The sequence below is a fragment of the Acomys russatus genome, chromosome 12 (assembly GCF_903995435.1).
Source record: "Acomys russatus chromosome 12, mAcoRus1.1, whole genome shotgun sequence".
Classification (NCBI taxonomy): domain Eukaryota; kingdom Metazoa; phylum Chordata; class Mammalia; order Rodentia; family Muridae; genus Acomys; species Acomys russatus.
Window position 1 is genome coordinate 34,180,834 of NC_067148.1, and position 19,706 is coordinate 34,200,539.

Sequence of the window (19,706 nt, forward strand, 5' to 3'; positions counted from 1 at the left end):
AACTATGTGCATTGCAGCTTTATTCATAATAACCAGAAACTGGAAACAACCTAGATGCCCCTCAACTGAAGAACGGATAAAGAAAATGGGATACATTTACACAGTGGAATACTACTCAGCTATTAAAATCAAGGAAATCATGCAATTTGCGGGCAACTGAATAGAACTATAAAGGATCATCCTGAGCAAGGTAACTCAGACCCAGAAAAACATACATGATATGTACTCACTTATAAGCAGGTATTAGTCATATATATTACAGGATAAGCATACTACAACTCACAGATCCAAAGAAGCTAACTAACAAGGAGGGCCCCTGGGAGGATGCTTGTACCTCACTCACATAGAGAAACAGAATAAACATTGGAAGAGAATTAGAGTGGAAAATGGATACGAGAGGGTGTGGGGATAAAAACAAGTCAGGGGACCAGATATGGGGAGAGTGGGGAGGGGAGGTTTGAGAGCTTGGAAAGAAAAAGGAAAGCAAAGTCAGGGGCATCACCTAGACAAGCTGGAGACCCGTGACAGGTCTGTAGACTACAGGGAAGATGTGGGGATGTCTCTAGCTGAGCCTCCTAGCAGTGTGGGACACTAGCCTGAGGAGGCCACCTTCTTGCCAGGCAGGACCTAGAATGCTGGGAGGGGAACAACAATCCACCTACAAAACCTTTGAACCAAAATTTACCCTGCCTACAAGATGTGCAGGGATAAAGATGGAGTAGAAACTGAGGGAATGTCCAACCAATGCCTGGCCCAACCTAAGACACCCCTGACACCATTAATGACACTCTGCTATGTTACAGACAGGAGTCTAATTTAGCTGTTCTATGAGAGGCCCCACTCAGCAGATGGTTGAATTAAATGCTGAGACTAACACAGCTAAGCATTAGGCAGAACTCAGGGAGTCCTATGGAAGAGTAGGAGGGAAAGATAGAAGGACCAAGAGGAAAAAAGAACACTGCAAGAAGACCAACAGAGTTAACTAACATAGACCCATGGGGGCTCACAGAGACAGAAGCACCAACCAAAGAGCAGGCATGGTCTGGACCTAGGCCCCTACATATATGTAACTGACAGACAGTTTGCTCTTCATGTGGGCTCTCCTAGTAAATTGAGCAGGTGCTGTCTCTGACACACACTCTGTTGTCTACTTTTGATCACTTCGCCCAAACCAGGATGCTTTGCCTGGCCTCTGTAGATGAGGTGGAGTTCAGCCCTGATGCAACTTGGTGTCTGGGGTTGGTTGGGGTAAGATCCCCTTTTCTAAGGACAAGGGGAGAGGGAAAATAGAGTACGAGGAAGGGACCGGGAGAAGAGGGAGGGGGCTACGATCAGGATGTAAAGTGAATATACAGATTAAAAATAAAGAAAAAAGTTGTACTAATCCAGTGATTTCACCATTCCATCCATCAAAGACTCTTTACACCTGGGGATAGAAATAAACTGCACTCAATGGTAATGATCAATGCAAAAGCACTGGGATTATTGCAAAGCTTGGTATTACTGCATGGTGCAGAATTACAGAACACTACCACTTTTGCCCATGCCGAGTAGCACAGGCTGTGCCTGTGGCATTATTTCCACCTACCCTCTACTTTTTATCTAAGTAGTCTCTTTCTTCCTCATTTAATGTAACTTCGTGATAACCACCCCTGGAGACATGCAATTGGACAGCTCTCCTATGCAGTTCATGTTCTTTCCAGAGAGGATGGCTATGTCTAATGAGCTTTGCATCATACGGCCGGCAATGTGCAAAGTGGGAAACCAGTAAATGTTTATTAAATTGGTGTAGAAAAGACAGTTTTTTTCCCCTACGAATCATTTGAGTGGCTTATTTTTATTTGTTAGCCCCAAAGCTCATCCGTACAGCATGATGTGAAAATTTTCACCATTTCTGAGAGTTTATACCTGAGGAAATAGAACATTTGCCTGAGCAACTGTTATCTCCTAGGAATAGACAGTGTTCCTATGGCTGAGAAAATATTGAACTATTATTCTTACTCCCAGTCGCGACTCTGCCTGCTCCACACACAGATTTCGATAAGATTGCTATGTAACCCGCCTTCCAAACTCAGACACATTGACAGGGAGAGTGCAAAACATCTAGGACATGAGTCACCTAACTTCTTGATGCTCTACTGTATGTCTGTCACTGTAGAGGGGAGGAAAGACAATGAATGCGTTTGCCTTTCTAATTGACATAGGATGGTGAAAGACTTGGGAAACAGGTCAACCCAACGTACTTCCTGCTGTTACCATATCGTTCCAATAGTCCTCTATTTCATGTTTCTACTTTAGATAGAAGGTTTGAAAAGTGAGTGACCCTGTTTCATTCTCACAGTAACAAAATCGTATCAATCTTTGGTAGTGTGTGTGTGTGTGTGTGTGTGTGTGTGTGTGTGTGTGTGTGTGTGTGTGTGTTTGCTACAAGTTGACAATGAGTGTTTCCTATTGGCTTATTTCTAGCCCCAGGTGTAAACAACCTTTGATGGATGATGAATCATTGGTGAAATCACTGGACTAGTACAACTTTTCTCTAATCCTTAGTAGGTTGACAACTTATGGGTAGTTAAGAACAACTTATGGGTAGTTAAGAAGATAAGAAAAAGAGAAGGGGAAAGCTAAGAGCAATCAGCTCTGCCTTCCTTTATTTTTTTCTCTTTGTCTACTTGTTTTTACATTTCTTGTATGTTTTCCACATTCTGGTCTGAGACAGGTTCTCACATTGAGCCTGAAGACCTCTGATTTGGCTACATTGGCTGGCTGGTGAGCTTCAGGGATGTACTTGTTGCTGTCTCCCACGGACTGGGGTATGAACACACACCACCATGCCTAGCTGTTTACATGAGGGCAGGAGACATGAATTCATGGCCCCATGCTTGCCCAGCAAGGCCCTTACTGGCTCCCTTACATTTGATATACTTAGATAGATAGATAGATAGATAGATAGATAGATAGATAGATAGATAGATATAGATATTTTTGTTCCAATGTTTTCTTGAAACAGGATCTCATTCTTTGCCCAGGCTCCTCCAAAACTTTTGGCGACCCTCCATGGCCTTGAGTCTGGAGCCCGCCTCAGCCTTCCAAGCCCAGGATTACAGAGTCATTACACTGAACTAGACATTATCTGTCAAAACTGGCAATGTGAATTAAAACAGAGTTCCTGTAACAAATCCATGCCCTTGGCAACTTAAAGAGAGAACAACAAAACACACTTCTAACACAAAAACAAAGGAAGGAAGCTATTTTTCTAACTCATTTAATGAGATGTGACTCATCTGCCCACTACACCACAATATCGAGCTCTCTCCATAGGGGCCTTCATTCTTCCTTGGGAAGCCATTTTCAGGGATGCCCAAGTAACGTTTTTATTTCCCTGCTGTTTTATAGTTGGGCTCAAAGATTTTGAATCCAGAGACAAATGCTAAAGCAACAGAAACTGCTAGTTTTCTACCACAACACCAAAGAAAGTAAGAAAAGAAATGGGATGAGAAAGAGAAAAATTTTAAGGCAGAAAGATAAAGTCAAAGGAGGAGGAGGAAGAGAAGAGAAGAAAAACAAAAGGAAGAAAGAAGAGGAGGAGGAGGAAAAGATGAAGAAAAAGAAGAGGAGGAGTCAGCTTTTCCCTCCCCCTTCTCTTCTCAATGTATAATTGAATGAGAAAAAAGGAAATAAAAAGGAAAGGAGGGGCAATGACTGTTCCTAGGTATGGTCGAGGAGAAAGTTTATTGTAGTTATATGGGAGAGCACAGCTAGAGGCAGAGACATCTGGGGGGGTATCCAGAATGGTCAAGACCCTGACCTCCCCCATGTGGGGAGAAGGGGAAGGGAAAAGAGAAAAGAAAACCAAATACAGCAGCCAGGAGGTCAAAGGTACAAAAAAAGAAGGGTAACCACATCTGGATTATACAGGGAAGAACATCTTGGAGAGGTGCAGCCCAGCCCCTGGTCTGGAGAGTTCAAGGTACAGGGTAGGGTATGCCAGCCGTGCCCTGTACCACATAGGGACTGAGGGATGCTGGAAGAACCTGGAGGCCAGACCCACTTTGATACATTAAACTGGCACCTCAGTTAGCCATTTGTCCCAGCTGAAACTTAACAATAATAAATAAAAAGTAGAATTGATGGAGCATGCAATAGGAGCCAGGGGGTCAACAGTTGTACTAACTCAATAGTTCTTGTACTTCTTCGGGCATCGGACACTCCCAATGACCCTAGGAAGTTAAACGCAGAGACGCCACATGCATTGTACAGCAAAGAAACCTGGGGATCCAGTTGTCAAGCCGTTTGCTGAAAAATCACACAACTGGTGAATATTGAACCCAAAATTCGAATGCTTTCTTTCTTTTTTTTTTTTTTTTTTTTTTTTTTTTTTTTTTTTTTTGGTTTTTTGAGACAGGGTTTCTCTTTGTAGCCTTGGCTGTCCTGGACTCGCTTTTTAGACTAGGCTGGCCTCAAACTCACAGTGATCTGCCTGCACCACCATGCCCTGCTCATTAAGCCATTCTTTTGCTAGAAATATATATATGATGCTCCAATGGAATCTTCTCGTCTATAAAATAATGGATGGGCTTACTTATAGCAGAAATCTTCTGTAGCTTCAAAATTATGACTACATGAAAATAATTTTTAAATTACAGGTAAACTGTATGTGAAGGGTCTTAAATACACTTGCATTCACAGAAGAAAGGAATGAGTGCAAATCCAGGTAGGTGCTGAACGCTCTTTACTTCAAGCAGAAAAAGACGATCTCTGTGAGTTTGAGGCCAACCTGGTCTATATAGTGAGTTCCAGGCCAGTGGGAGTTACATAGTAAGACCCTGAATCAAAAAAAAAAAAAAAGAAAGAAAAGAAAAGAAAAAAGGAAGGAAGGAAGGAAGAAATCCACACAAAGACAACATCCTCAGGACTCTTTAGCCAGGTGTGGGGACACACGCCTTTAACTTCATCACTCAGGCACGAGGACTAGAGGACCCTGAGTTTGAGGCCAACATGATCTATTCCAAGAGAGTCTCTAACTGAAAGATTTTCCTCCCGAGAGCCTAAGGTGTAGCAGAAATAGGAAATGGATTGAAAAAAAAGAAACAATGCTGGAAGGTGAAATAAATCCCTAGTCCTCATCCCTTGGCTTGGAACCTGACAAGCAAAAGAGAAAATTTAAGAGTCCTGCAGGAAGTCAGGGCCCTAATTAAGTTGTATTAAGTAGAGCCAACATGAGAACGGACATGACTGAGAAGATTAAGTCAGTGGAGTCTAAGAACAAATGAAGGAGATCCGGCCCCTTGGTGGTTGCAAAGTAGAACAAAGTGATGACTTGGGGGTGAGATTGTTGCTTGTGTGAGTAACAATTGCTCCCACCCAAAACTTTGGAAATTTATTATGTAGCTAGCCATGTGCTCATAAAGGTATAATATTTTCATAAGAACAACTAAAAGCAAGGTATTTAATCTCAGCACACAGATGGCAGAAGCAGGAGATCTCTGTGAATTTAAGGCCAGCCTGGTCTACATAGTGAGACTCTGTCTCAACAATAAAAAATTACTCATGCTGTTTTGGACATGACAATTTAGTGGAAGAGAAAAGGCATGGGGACTGAACATAAGTACACATTGTGATGATGGTTACGTAGAAGTGGAGTCCTCAGACGACACAATGAAAGGAGACAACTTCATTCTGCTGGAAGTGAAGAAGGTGTTGAAGAGATGGCTTGACAGGTATTACAAGCAAGGGCTGCTCTTCTAGAGGACCTGGGTTCAAGTCCCAGCAGCCACTAGACAGCTCCCACATGTCTATAATTCCAGTTCCAGGGGATCCGACACCCTCACTCAGATATACACGCAAACAAAGCACCAATGCACGTTAAATAAATAAATAATAAATCACTTAAGAGAAGCAAAGGCAATGCTGAATAAATATCACTTAAATTGAAAGAGAAATAACAAAAAGAGTTTTCCATGGGTGACAGAGAATTGTAGAGAGATTTTTCTTTAATCAGGCTAGGATCTTTAAATGCTTAAACAGCATATGATTTAGCCCTTTAAGTCGTATTTGTTCCTTCCCTAGGCTAGAGATGCCTGAATTAATTGCAGATCTATATCTGATCATTGATCGCCTATGAGCTGGTTTATAGGCATTATATTTGTCCTAGTTGAAGATTATTTCCAGGGCTGGGCACACTGGCACATGGATGCAGCCCCAGCTGCTGAGTCAGCTAAAGGAGGAGGGTCACCTCAGTCCATGAGTTCGTCTGAGCCAACATCGTGTGAGCAGCAGTGTCAGTAGGAGACAGAAGGGAAAAGAGAGAAAGAGTCGGATTATGTCTGTGTTTGTTCTCTTCTGGACTTCAAGTCTGTCTGTGCTCCCTCCTAAGCTAGAAGGATAGCTGCCTAGCACCCTGTGGCTCCGGGTTCCTATTTCATCCTGAGAAAGAAAGGGGGAAAAAAGGAAGAATTTCCAAAGTTATATCTCATTGTTGTTGTCATTGTTGTTTTGTTTTGTTTTACATTGTTTCGTTTGGGGGAGTACCTGGGATTAGACTCAGAACCCTGCACATGTTCTTATACCAACTGAGCCCAAGCAATCCTTATCTTTCAAGAGATCCTGGTATGACACAGGAGCAGAGAGCTCAAAGAAAGCCCCTCTTCTTGGTCTTTCTATTACCCTGCATGGCTCGCTGGCGTGGAGGCAGCGTTGTTAGGGTATGGGTGGTAAACCCATTGAGCTTTGGTTCAAAGCCATATTTAAAGATGACAAGTTCATTTCGAATTTAAGAATAACTTGGCTGAGAACTCAGGATTTCAGACAGTCCTGCCTAATTTGTTTCATCTCATCGAGTCTTCTTAGTGTCACAAAGTGACCTAAACTAGCTTGAGCTTCGCTGTCGTCAGGTCTTTGGGGGAAGATGTGTCAGTAACCTCTACCAGTGAGATGAGAAACGAGAGCCTTCGCTCCTGAAACCCAGTGACCAGGATGACATAGCATCTGTGAAAGCAAATGACATAGGAAATTCTGTCACTTACAAAAATATCCATGACCACTTGTCACAACAGGAAAACACACACCATGGTGAGCTATAGGCATATTTAGAAGGGGGAAAAAAACAAGGCAAATTTTTGAAGACAAAAATGAGGGGAAATTTTATCAGACATTGTGGCATGCATACACTTATACAGAGTGCTGTGAAGGTTTGCAGGGTCGAATGAGATATTTTTAAGCACTTGGAAAGCCACCTTGGGGGAGAAAAGGAAGAGGAAGAGAAGGGACTGGCATCAGGGACATACACTGGAGCCAGCACAGTAGGTCATAGGTCATGCAGAGTTAGCTGGGTGACCCCAGAGCAAACACTTCCTGGCAGAATTCAATTTTCCATGGATTTTCCCCTTATATACAATTTTCCTCATACTTTTCTTCCTTGTCTTTGCAATTATGCTACTATGGTTACTGGGGCCTGAGCATGTCTGTCACCTACTTCTGTTATGTCAGACAGGACCTGGAAGAAATAGACAGAGAGGGCGACAAGACTCAGGACAGTTCTCTCTGAGGAGTCAATGGGTCCCTTCTCCTTTTCCTCCTCCCCTTTCCCCTCCCATATTTTTCTCACCTCCTTCCCTGAAAATGAAAGAGAAGCTCCAAGATTTCATGCAGTCCTCGGCAAAATGAAAATAGAAATAGACCCCTTTTTCCCTGCATCAACTTAGGCAAGTTTAGAAAGTAAAAATAATCAAGATTCACTTTGATACTTCAAAATAAGAGAAGAGACCGGGATTCAAATCTGGGGTCAGATTTCCAGGAAGGAATCAGTAAGGTATGAACACGTGCCTGGAACGTTCCTCAGAGTTCTAGCTGGGATGGGCCTGCAGTGTTCATCAAGTCTAAACCTGTGCCTGTAGCCAAGTGTCCTGCCACATATACCCCAGACATCCACCCTGTGGACGATTAACTAACAGTTCTCTAAAGTTTGTGTGAGCATGAGCTGTGACAAAAAACACAAAAGGGAAAAGCTAAGCACCTGCTAGATATGCTAATAGAGCTCTCCTGAGGTTTACCCAAGCAGTAGAAAACGTGACATATTCTGCAATGGCGTGTCATTATATTTATTAAAACGATGCTTATACAGGCGGTGCCATCTCCCAGCAGCTACTAGCCTCCAAACTGGCATGAACATAATAAAAAAAAAAAAAAAAAAAACACTCTGCTATTGAGCCATCTAGATTTCTAGGAGGACAGCGTTCTCAATTCCAGATATCTTATTGCTAGCAGCATCTTCCATCATTGCCTTGCACTGTTCTCTTCATTATTATTCACATAATCTCAGGGCACAAAACTCAGCTGGCCATCATTTTAATTGCAGAGTTGAAGCTTTGTCCCTGTTCCCTTTCGGTCTCCTCCACAAATGAGAAGATGTACTTTCAGAGCTAATTACACAAATACCAGTTTCAGCATCATTGTATCCTCTAACAGCTTTCAATTAGATGCAATGATACTGTATTTGGATCCAAGCTTTGTGCAGCCTCAAAAGCTCCAATTTGAAAGACTGTGCAGGGCCAGAGATCTTTCTGCTACACTTTAAATATTAATGTTTTCTGCAGACTTCAGAACTCCGTGTATAACTAAATAAATGTAGGTATTAAAAATATTTTCTGGGCGTTTTATGATATTTAAACAATTAAGCATGTATTAATTATTATTATAAATTGCCTCTATTTAGTAATATTTTACAGAACAAATACAAACTAATTAAAAAAACACACTCTGCAGCTGTTGGATGTAAAATCATTATGAAATTAAGAGAACACTAAGAATTCTAATTAGGAAACTGTCAACAAGGAAAGGAACAAAGATGGGCTGAGGGATTTCTTCTGAGATGGCTCAGCTTCCTGCCCCTACTATAACTGGGCACACTATTACTTAGGCAACAAGTAAGCACACTGTTACTGGATTTAGCCCAGTTCTGACCCATATGGCCTAGTGTGACATCCTATATCCCAGAAGGACTTGAGGTCCTTTGCAAGAGTATTCAGACAGTATGACTCTTAGAGTACCCATGCATGGGTGACCCTTTGTGTTAATGCTGTTGTCATAAATCTAAAGTGAGGAGTTCTAGAACAAATTTTTCATCCCACCCACACTCTTAACCTCTCTTGCCTCCAGCTTCCTACTGACACTATTACCTAAAGTAAGAGGAAAATCTCTACTCTGAGCGGAAGTAAAGTTCCAGTAAAAAAAATACCAAGAAATTTTCCAGCAAATTTCTCAAGGAGTAAGAAGACACAGCAGCCTGTCGCCGTTATCAGAGGTGATGGAAAAATGAATTTCTTCCTATCTCCCTGTTCACACCCAAGCTGCTTCATCAGAGAAGGAGCTGGAGAAGGGATGAAGGGACGGTACCATAGGTATAGAACGAGCCCCGGTCTCACCTGGCTTCAGAGAGCTAGGCTGCGTGGGAATGTGACGTCGCCAGATATCTTAGTTTGAAATTTTCATTCAAGGACATAATCCATCCAGTCAATGGAAACAGAAGAAAGAGGAAAATACACGTAAGTTGTACATGTATGCTGGTGCTTTGGTTAACATTTGGAAATGCTTTGTGACAAAGACGCATGCAAAATGGTGATCTTGCTATGCAATTCCAGAATACACCCGCCAATGTAAGGAAAGAAAAGGAAGGAGAACGTGCGTTTAAGTCTTCTCAGTGGAGGGCAGGGATCAACAGAAGATGCATAACATGATGTCTGAACTTGCCAGCGAAATGGGTTGGAAAATGTTTCCAAAGTTCGTTGTCCAACAGTGGATGTGAAACTGTTAAGCAACCAAGGAAAAAGCCATAAGGGGAATCGAATGAAGAAAATATAATCATCAACTCTCAAATCAGAGAGGTTTATGCACTGTAGATTCACTCTTTGATAAAATTCCAGGGAGATGAATTACCCAAAGTTGTCTTCACTGGCAGTAATCTTCTGCTTTAATGGGATTTTATTGGAAACAGTTAATGCTACCAGGAATCGCTATAGTATCGCTCTTGGAGTATTTTACAATCGTGTCACTTAGCATAGGCATGCCCGGTGAATATTAATAGCTACATTCCAAGCTGTTCATCAGCAGTGACCTTCAAGCTTGCTAACTACCGTACGTGAAGCTCAAATTAGAAGGAAGAGATCCGGCCCCAGACTCTGGTTTCTTCATGACCTGGAAGCCGGGAAATGAGGGACTGAGGAGACCAGAGTCTTGTCTGTGGGTTGTTCACCTGATGCTAAATTTACTTAATCACAACCATCTTTGCACTTGAATATATTTCTCCAATGTATTTTTATCATTAAGAATAATCACCTTTCTATACAACATGGTCAGTATATAAATATAGAGATTATTCCTGGAGAGTTTACAGCTATAGGAATAGAAATCAAAAAAGTACAACAGAAATTCTAGAAATGGACTTTCACATAAGTAGAAGCTTTCTATATATGGGTGTTGTTAGATATCAGTAGGAAAATGGCATATTTAATGCCTACTATTGAAGCATTTTGTTATCTACATGGGGAAAATTACCCATGTTTTATGTCATACTCAAAAATAAGAAGTACAGAGAGCAATGTAGGAGCATAGGGAAAGGGGCTGGAGAGATGGCTCAGTGGTTAAAAACACTTGTCTGCTCTTCCAAAGGACCCGGTTCAATTCCCAGAACCCACATGGTAGCTCATACCTGTCTGTAACTCTAATTCCAAGGAATCTGATACCTTCACACTAATACACATAAAAGTAAATAAATTATTTTTTAATAAAAGAACATATGGAAAGATTTTTAGACCTTAGTTTAGGAAAATATTTCTTAACAAAGATTGCTTTTTTAAAAAGATTTTTACTATTGCACGCGCGCGCGCGCGTGTGTGTGTGTGTGTGTGTGTGTATCCCTGTATATGTATTGTACCACGTATATGCAGGTTCTCATAGCAGCCAACAGAGGGAGATAGAATTGGAGTTACAGACAGTTGTGAGACTACTCAACATGAGTGCCAGGAACCAAACCAAAGGTTTCTGCAAGGGCTACAAATGTTCTTAACTGCTGAGCCACCTCTCCAGCCCCAAAAACTATTTCTCAAATATAAATCCTAAAGGAAAATGTGTGTAAATTTTAATTTAAAAATATGGGCTGGGCATGATGGTAACCCACCTAGAATCCCAGCACTCAGGAGGCTGAAACAGGAGGAACACACCTTTAAGAACAGCCTGTCTAAAAAATAAAAAAATGTGTATAACATGCATGGATAAAAATATGTGCCACAAAAAAAAATATGTGCCACAGAGAATATACTTACAAACATTCATAGTTATCATTAGCTCCTACAAGGAAATAAGAAAAGTATGTTAAAGCTTCATTACAAAATGAGCAAACCCTCTATATAAGGAATTTATGGGAGGGAAATCCCAATGTCTTGTTAGTAAACACTGAAAACACTCAATCTCATTCCTAGTTGAAGTACAAATTAAAATAGAACATAAAATTAATACATATTGTTTGAGCTGATCAAGACTTGAAGATTTTAAGTTGTTCGGTTTTGGTTTGGTTTTGTTTATAGTCCTGAGATCTTATACACTGATTGATTAAAAATGCATAATCGGGGTCTATCTTTGGAAGCCAATATGGTAATACCTTGCAAAGTTGATGATGCCCATATGCAAGGACCAGCAAGTATGGTCCATTTTATACTCCTTAAGGAAACTCTCGCAAATGCACAAGAAGGTATATACCATTATGGTCATTGCATCATCAAAAGGAACTAGAAAAAATTATAGTATATTTATATGATGAAATGTTAGTTTCAAAAGTGGATTGCATTGGCATGTATCCATGTGGATAAATCTTTCTGACGAGTATGAGTTCAGAAGATGCAGAAGAATTTACATAGTTGGTTATATTCTGGTCTCTCTACGTATTTTTGTACGTGTGTATCTATCAACATGTCCATCTATCTGTCTTTGTCTGTGCGTCTTCTCTTTTTTCAATACACATGAGAGGTCGGTGCTCTTCCACTAAGCTATACCTCCTGCCCTCTTTATTCTTGTTGATTTTTAAGTTTAAGAGTAAGGGCATTTTGCCTGCATAGACATACATGCAGCAGGCAGAAGGAGGCATTGGATACCCGAGAACTGGGTTTGTGGATGACTGTTAACTGCCATGTGGGTGCTGAGAATTGAACTTAGTCTCCCTGGGAGAGCAATCAGTGATCTTAACCACGAAGCCACCTCTTCGACCACTTTTCTTGTTATGTCGAGATAGGATCTTGCTAAATTTTAGCCTAGGCTAGCCTTGAACTTGTGACACTACCGCCTTGGCCTATCAACATCAACATCTCTTTTTGAAAGATTGTGCAGAGATTTCTCATAGGTTTTCAGCACCTACTCACGTACGTGTGGAGCTGAAGAGCTCTTGGTGTGCATTGGACAACAGTCCTTTGTTGGATTTGCCTTTGCAGATATTTCCTCCTCCATGCCTTGTCTTCTTCTCATTCTCTTTACAGTATGTTTTGCAAAGAAAACATCCTTCACTATAATGAACTCTAACTTACCAACAGTCGGCATGGATATGTCTTTGGAGTTACGTCTGAAAGGTCACTGCAGTATCCCTGATTATGTAGGTATTCTCTGATATCACCCAGGAGTTTTGTGGCTTTGTAATTTACCTTCAGGCCTATGATTCACTTTGAGTTCACAACCTTCTTGGTATTCTCTGAGAGCCCCAAATTCATGGTTTCTCTCAGTCACTATTATAAATCTCGTGTTCTTCTATCCTTCCAGCTCAGTTCACTTGTATCACTGAAGAAGACTCAACTTGCCTATATTAGATTTTAGCTACTAAAGAGTCTGTCATTTGGACCACATTGTCATAGGCAGTAACTACTTCCTTGTTTTTCTATCATCCTCCAGTCACACCAAAGTACATGTGTATTCAGTGTTTATGTGGTCTTCCCAGATGGAATTGAGTCATTGTTTCTCTGAATGCCATTACATCATTATATTAAAAAAATTTTAGACCAATGCCTGAAGAAGTAAACAGAGACATGAACACTTGGCATGTTTGTTGTTGTTGTTAGGTGGGGAAGTCACAGTAGGAAGAGCTTGAGACAGCTGGTCACATTGCATCTGGAGTCAGAAGAGAGCAATCAGTGTATGCCTGACTCCTTCCTCAGTTCTTTCCTGTCTAGGATCCGTTGCCTAGGGGATACCGTCGCCCACAGTGGTGGGCTTTCCATACCAATGGCACAATCAACATAATTACCACATGCATGCCAGAGAGATTTTGTCAACTGACATTAATATAACCATCACAGCAAGCAAATAGAAATTTTTAAATTAGAAAATAAAAGATGTCATCTATTTCCTAAATCTTTCCTCTCTTATCTATTTGAAATTCAAAAGAAAGGGAGACCTTGTATCTTTTTTTCATTTTAGTTTTACTTCCTCATTTTCCTTCTTCAAGAGCTTGAAGTTTTCATCAACAGGACTCACACTTGCTTGGTTAGAGTCACCCCAAGATAGTCAATATTATTTGTGGCTACTGTGAAGTGTGATGTTTCCCTTATTTGTTTCTCTGCCTGTTTGTCATTTGTATATAGGAGAACTAATGAATTTTTAAAATCTAATCATGTATCCAACATCTTTGCTAAAAGAGTTATCAGCTATACAAGTTCCCTGGTAAAATTCTTGGGCATGCTTATGTATACTATCATATTATCTGCAAATAGTAACACTTTTATTTTTTCCTTTCCAATTTGTATTTCCTTAATCTCCTTCAGTTGTCTTATTTCTCTAGCTAAGACATCAAGCACTATACTGAATATAGATGGCGAGAGTGGACAACCTTGTCTTATTCCTGATTTTTAGTGGAATTGCTTTGAGTGTCTCTCCATTTAATTTGATGTTGGCTATTAGATTGCTCTATATTGCCTTTATTATGTTTAAGTATGTCCCTTATTTCTCCTAGAATTTTATCATGAAAGGGTGTTAGAGTTTGTCAAAGGCTTTTTCGGCATCTAATGAAATGATCATGTGATTTTTTTTTCTTTCAGTTTATTTATATGGTGGATTACATTAGTAGGTTTTCTTATGTTGAATCATCTCTGTATATCTAGGATGAAGCCTACTTGATCATGGTGGATGATCTTTTTGATGTGTTCTTGGATTTGATTTATGAGTATTTTACTGAGTAAATTTGCATCAATGTTCATGAGGGAAATTGGTCTTTAATTCTCAATTCTCTTTTTTGGATTTATGTAGTTTAGTTATCAGTGTGACTGTGACCTCATAATATGAATTTGGCAGTGTTCATTCTGCTTCTATTTTGTGGATTTTTTTGTTGTTGTTGAGAGACTTTTAATACCTTCTTGTATTTCCTTAGGGGTAATGGTTCTACTAAATTGTTTATCTGATCCTGATTTAACATTGGTAAGTAGTATCTGTTGAGAAAGTTTCTTTTAGATTTCCCAGTTTTGTGGAGTACAGATTTTTTAAATAAGACCTAATAATTCTTTGGATTTCCTCAGTGTCTGTTGCTATATCCCCCTTTTTGTGTTGGATTTCATTAATTTGGATATTCTCTTTCTGTCTTTTAGCTAGTTTGGATAAGGGTTTAGCTATCTTGATGACTTTCTCAAAGAACTAATTCTTTGTTTCATTGATTCTTTGTACTGCTCTCTTTGTTGATATTTTATTGACTTCAGTCCTGAGTTTGATTATTTCCTGCCATCTACTCCTCTTGGGATTTTTTTTTTTTTTTTTTTTAAGAGCTTTCAGGTATGCTCTGAAGTTGCTAGTATGAGATCTCTCCAATTTCTTGATGAAAGGGTTAGTGCTATGAAATATTCCTCTTGGCCCTGTTTTCATTGTGTCCCATAAGTCTGGGCATGCTGTGCATTCATTTTCATTGAATTCTAGGAATTCCTTAATTTCTTTATTTCTGTCTTGACTCAGTTCAGTAGGGAGTTATCCAGTTTCCGTGAGTTTGTAGACTTTCTGTTGTTTCTGTTGGTGTTGAAATCCAACTTTAATCAATGGTAGTCTGATGGGTGGGATTCAGGGGGTTGATTCAATTTTCTTGGGTCTATTGAGACTTGCATTGTGACCAAGTGTATGGTCAATTCTGGAGAATTTTCTGCGGGGTGCTAAGAAGAAGGTAAGTTTTTTACATTTGGGTGAAATGTTTTGTAGATATTTATTAGGCATGTTTGATTCATAATGTCGGTTAGTTCCATTATTTTTCTGTTTAGTTTTTGCCTGGATGACCTGTCCATTGGTGAAGGTGAGGTATTGAAGTCTCACTATTAATATGTGAAGTTCAATGTGTGAGTTAAGCTTTAGTGACACGTCTTTTACAAATGTATGTGTCCTTGCGTTTGGTGACTAGATGTTAATAACTGAAACATCATCTTGGTGGATTTTTCATTTGATGAGTATGAAATGTCTTTCTCCATCTCTTTTGATTAATTTTTGTTTTATGTCTGTTTTATTAGATATTAGAATAGCTATACCACATTGTTTCTAGGGTCCATTTACTTGGAAAATTTTTTCCAACCCTTTATTCTGAGGTAATGTATACCTTTTATATTAAGGTATGTGTTTCTTGTATGCAGAAAAAGGATGGATCCTGTTTTCATACCCATTCTCTTAGCCTGTGTCTTTTTATTTGGGGTATTGAGTCCATTGATATTGATATTGAGAGATATTAATTACAAATAATTGTGAATTCCTGTTATTTTGGTGCTGATGGTAATGGTGGTGATGGTGGTGATGGTGGTAGTGATGGTGGTAGTGGTGGTTTTGCTAGTGCAAGGTTATTTATTGCCTGTGGTTTTGTGGGTGTAGTTAATACCCTTTGATTGGAGTTTTCCTTCTAGTACCTTCTGTAGGGCTGGATTTGTGTATAGATATTAAATTTGACTTTCTCATGAAATACCTTGTTTTTTCTATCCGTGATAATTGAAAGTTTTGCTGGATATACTAATCTTGGCTGGCATCTATGATCTTCTAGAGTCTGTAAGATAGCTGTCCATACCCTTCTGGATTTTAGAGGCTCTGTTGAGAAGTAGGATATACTTCTAATTGGTCTGCCTTTATGTGTTACTTGGCCTTTTCCCTTGCAAGTTTTAATATTCTTTCTTTATTTTATATGTTTTGATCATTATGAGGTGTAGTACTTTCTTTTCTAGTATAATCTATTTGGTGTTCTAGAAGCTTCTTGTACTTTTACAGGCATCTTTTTCTTTAGTCTATGATTTTGTCAAAAAATTTTTCTGGATCTTTGAGTCAAAAATCTCCTTTTTCCTGTACTCCTATTATTCTATTAGTCTTTTCTTAGTGTCCAAGATTTCCTGGATGTTTTATGTCAGGAACTTTTAGATTTAACATTTTCTTCAATTTCTTTCCCTCTTTTTTAAACCTTTTTTCTATTGATCTTTGTGAATTTCACATCATGCACCCCAATCACACTAATTTCCACATCCCTCCATATCCACCCTCTGCCCTTGCAAGACCCCCCCCCACCCACAAAGAAAACAAACAAAAAACTAAACAACAACAAAATCCCACAATAGAAGCTATGGTGTGTCATGGTGTGACACAAAATACCCTCTTGTTCAAACAGCTTCACGTGCAAGTGTTCATTGCAACAAGCCATTGGTCTGGTGCTGGCTTCGGCCATACTTTCAATACTGGATCCTCACCAGGACTCCTCTTGGATATTCTTTTGTTTGCCTGTTTCATGGAGATCCTGCAGCTTTAGCTCTGAAGCACTGGCCCTTTCACATGCTCCAGCAGCTCATAGATGGAATAGATATTGGGGTGGACCAACTCAGGGCCCTAGACCTAGATCTGGATGGTAGGTGAGTTGGTCTACCCTCCAGCTCTCCTGCACCCACACTACTAGTGCTAGCTCTACTGTGCTTCCCAGGTAAGGTTCCAGGTAACATTTCCTGAGCACTGCAGCCAGTGAGGGGTGGGACCAGCACTCCCACTTGCCTTAGGAGAGGCATCTTTGCTGTACCCACACCTCTGCATGGCCGGTAAGGTGTGTGACCAGATCTCCTGAGATCACTCCCTCAGTGTCGGGTCACCCACGCATGTACCACCAGGGCCAGCTCTACTGTGCTGCCCAGGTGAGGGATGGGGACAGTTCTGTTCATCCCTCAGACATCTATATGACCTCAGGTAGCAGCCCAGACCAGGGATAGCCACGTGGCCTTTAGTGCTAATATGGGCCACAGACATTAATTAACACAGAACCTTGATACTGTGAAGCCATGGACCTAGTCATGGCCTTCAGCAGCATCCCAGGCTGGGACCTCACCATGCTCTCAGGTGGCCAACATAAGCTACACACATCATGCTGTTCCTCACCACCCTTAAGTCTCTAGTTCCACCACCCTCAATTTGTATTTTATTTATTGCTTCTATTTCCATGTTCAGGTCTTGAGCAGTTTTATTCATTTCCTTTAATTGTTTGGGTTTTTTCCTTGGCTTTCTTAGAATTCTTGAAAAGATTTATTTTCTCTATTTTTTGTTGTTGTTGTTGTTGTTTTTTTTGTTGTTTGTCTTCTCCTCAATTTCTTTAAGGGATTGTTTTTATTTTCTTTTTAAGGATCTCTATCATCCTTATAAGGTTGGTTTTAAGATTGCTTTCTTATGTTTCAGATGTATTCAAATATTCAGGCTCTGTTGTAGGATAACTGGGCTCTGGTGGTGCCACATTGCCCTGGCTGTTATTTATTGTGTTCTTACTGCCATTTAGGCATTTAGGTATCTCAGTTTGGGATGGTTAAAGGTCTAGGTGCTGATTTCTGAGTTCATCTTGGTTGGATGAGTGTTTTGTTCTTTGATTTATGTTTCCTCTCTGGTTTTCTGGTCTTTGTGGCCTGTAGTGCCAGCATGACCTCTGACCCAGTAGTGAGATTTTGTTCAAGTTGGGGGCTAGACTTGTGACAGCTACCTTGGCCTTTGGTGAAACAGGGGTCTCTGCCTGAGTTGGGGATGGGGTAAGATAATGAGGAGGAAAGTGAGGATTGGAGGAACTGAGTGACTGGAGGAGGTCCACTAGTGGGCTGCCTATCTGCTGTCCTGGTGGCTGATATGGCATCTGATCCTGCAGGGTCTCTGCTTGGGTTCTAGTATCTGTTTTTCTAGCTAGCTTGGTCTATACCTGTTCTTCAAACTGGCATGGCCTGCTCCTGAGCAAATGAAGTCCATCAGACTTGGGGCCTGGAGCACAACCGGACAAGGGGAAAATGGGGGTGGACAGTAGAATTAATCATTGGGAACCAAATCTAGGGAGTGGGGCAGTTCCACGGGCAAGAGGGCCATTCACCTGGTCCTCTGAATGATGTGGCCTGTACCTGAACAGTAGATGTCAGAGGAACTTGGGGCCAGGGGCTTGGCAGTGAGGTGGGCAGTGATGTGGGGCAGAAGTGGGGGTGGACTGGCATGGGTCTTTGGGAACCAAATTTAGGGAACGGGGCAATTCCACAGGGAGGTGGGTCACTTACCTGTTCTTCTGACTGGTGGCCTGTACCTGAGCAGTGGAACTCTGGAATCTGGAATCCACCTGAATTAGAGTTAGAGGCACAGCAGTGGGAGGAGAAGGGGGAAGGGGGAGGTGATGGGGGCAGGGGCTGTGGAGTAGGTCTCTGGAAACCAAATCTTAGGGAGTGAAGGAGTTCTGAGGGCAAGCAGATCTCTCACCTGTTCTGACTGGTATGGCCTGCTACTGAGCCTTGTATCTTAGCTGTCTCAGTCAATGCTCAATTGCTGTGAAGAGATGCCATGACCATGGTAACTCTTACAATGGAAAGCATTTCACTGGGGCTGGCTTACGGTTCAAATGTTTAGTCCATTGTCACCATGGTGGGAAGCATGACAGCACAGACAGACATGGTGCTGGAGAAGGAGCTGAAAGCTTTATATCTAGAATGGAAGGCAGCAATCAGATAGAGAACCATTGGGTATGGCTTGGGCTTCTCTAACTGTAAAGCCCACCACCAGTGACACACTTCCTCCAAGGCCACACCTCCCAATAGTGCCACTCCCTAATGGGTAAGTATTCTAATATATGAGTTTATTGTGGTCATTCTTATTCAAACCACCACACTTGACGTGTGTGTGTGTGTGTGTGTGTGTGTGTGTGTGAAGTTTTTCTTTTTGTTCTCCCTTTTCCCACATAGTTAGGCACCTTATTTCCAGTCGGCTATCCTACCATCATAGCTGGAATCTTTCCTCTAATGTTGTACATAACAAGTTGAGTAGAAAGTCTGGTTCAGTATCGATTGAGCAGAAGAATGAGGAATTCTCAAACCTCCCAGGGGAGGGCTCAGAAGAACTTAATTCAACCTGAAGTGATGTCCACACTGTGAGATGAGCCCCCTGAACACATGCATGATTGCCCAGAATTGATGTCAGGAAGACAACACTCGGCTCAGAGTGAAAGCATATCTTCAGTGAACAAGCTCACACCTGTTTGGGGCAGAGGGCAGAGGCACAAACACCAGGGAGTGGGAGGTGGAACACGGAATGTGTGTTCTGAGACAGTTAAGGAAGTTAAAAATAGTCTCGGAACCATCATTCATCAAGTGCTTTCCTCAATACTTAAGGAATCTCCTCCGAGAAAGTAAAAATGGAAGCACAACTCATCTTGAAACGGCCTTGACTATTTAGGGGTGAGGTCT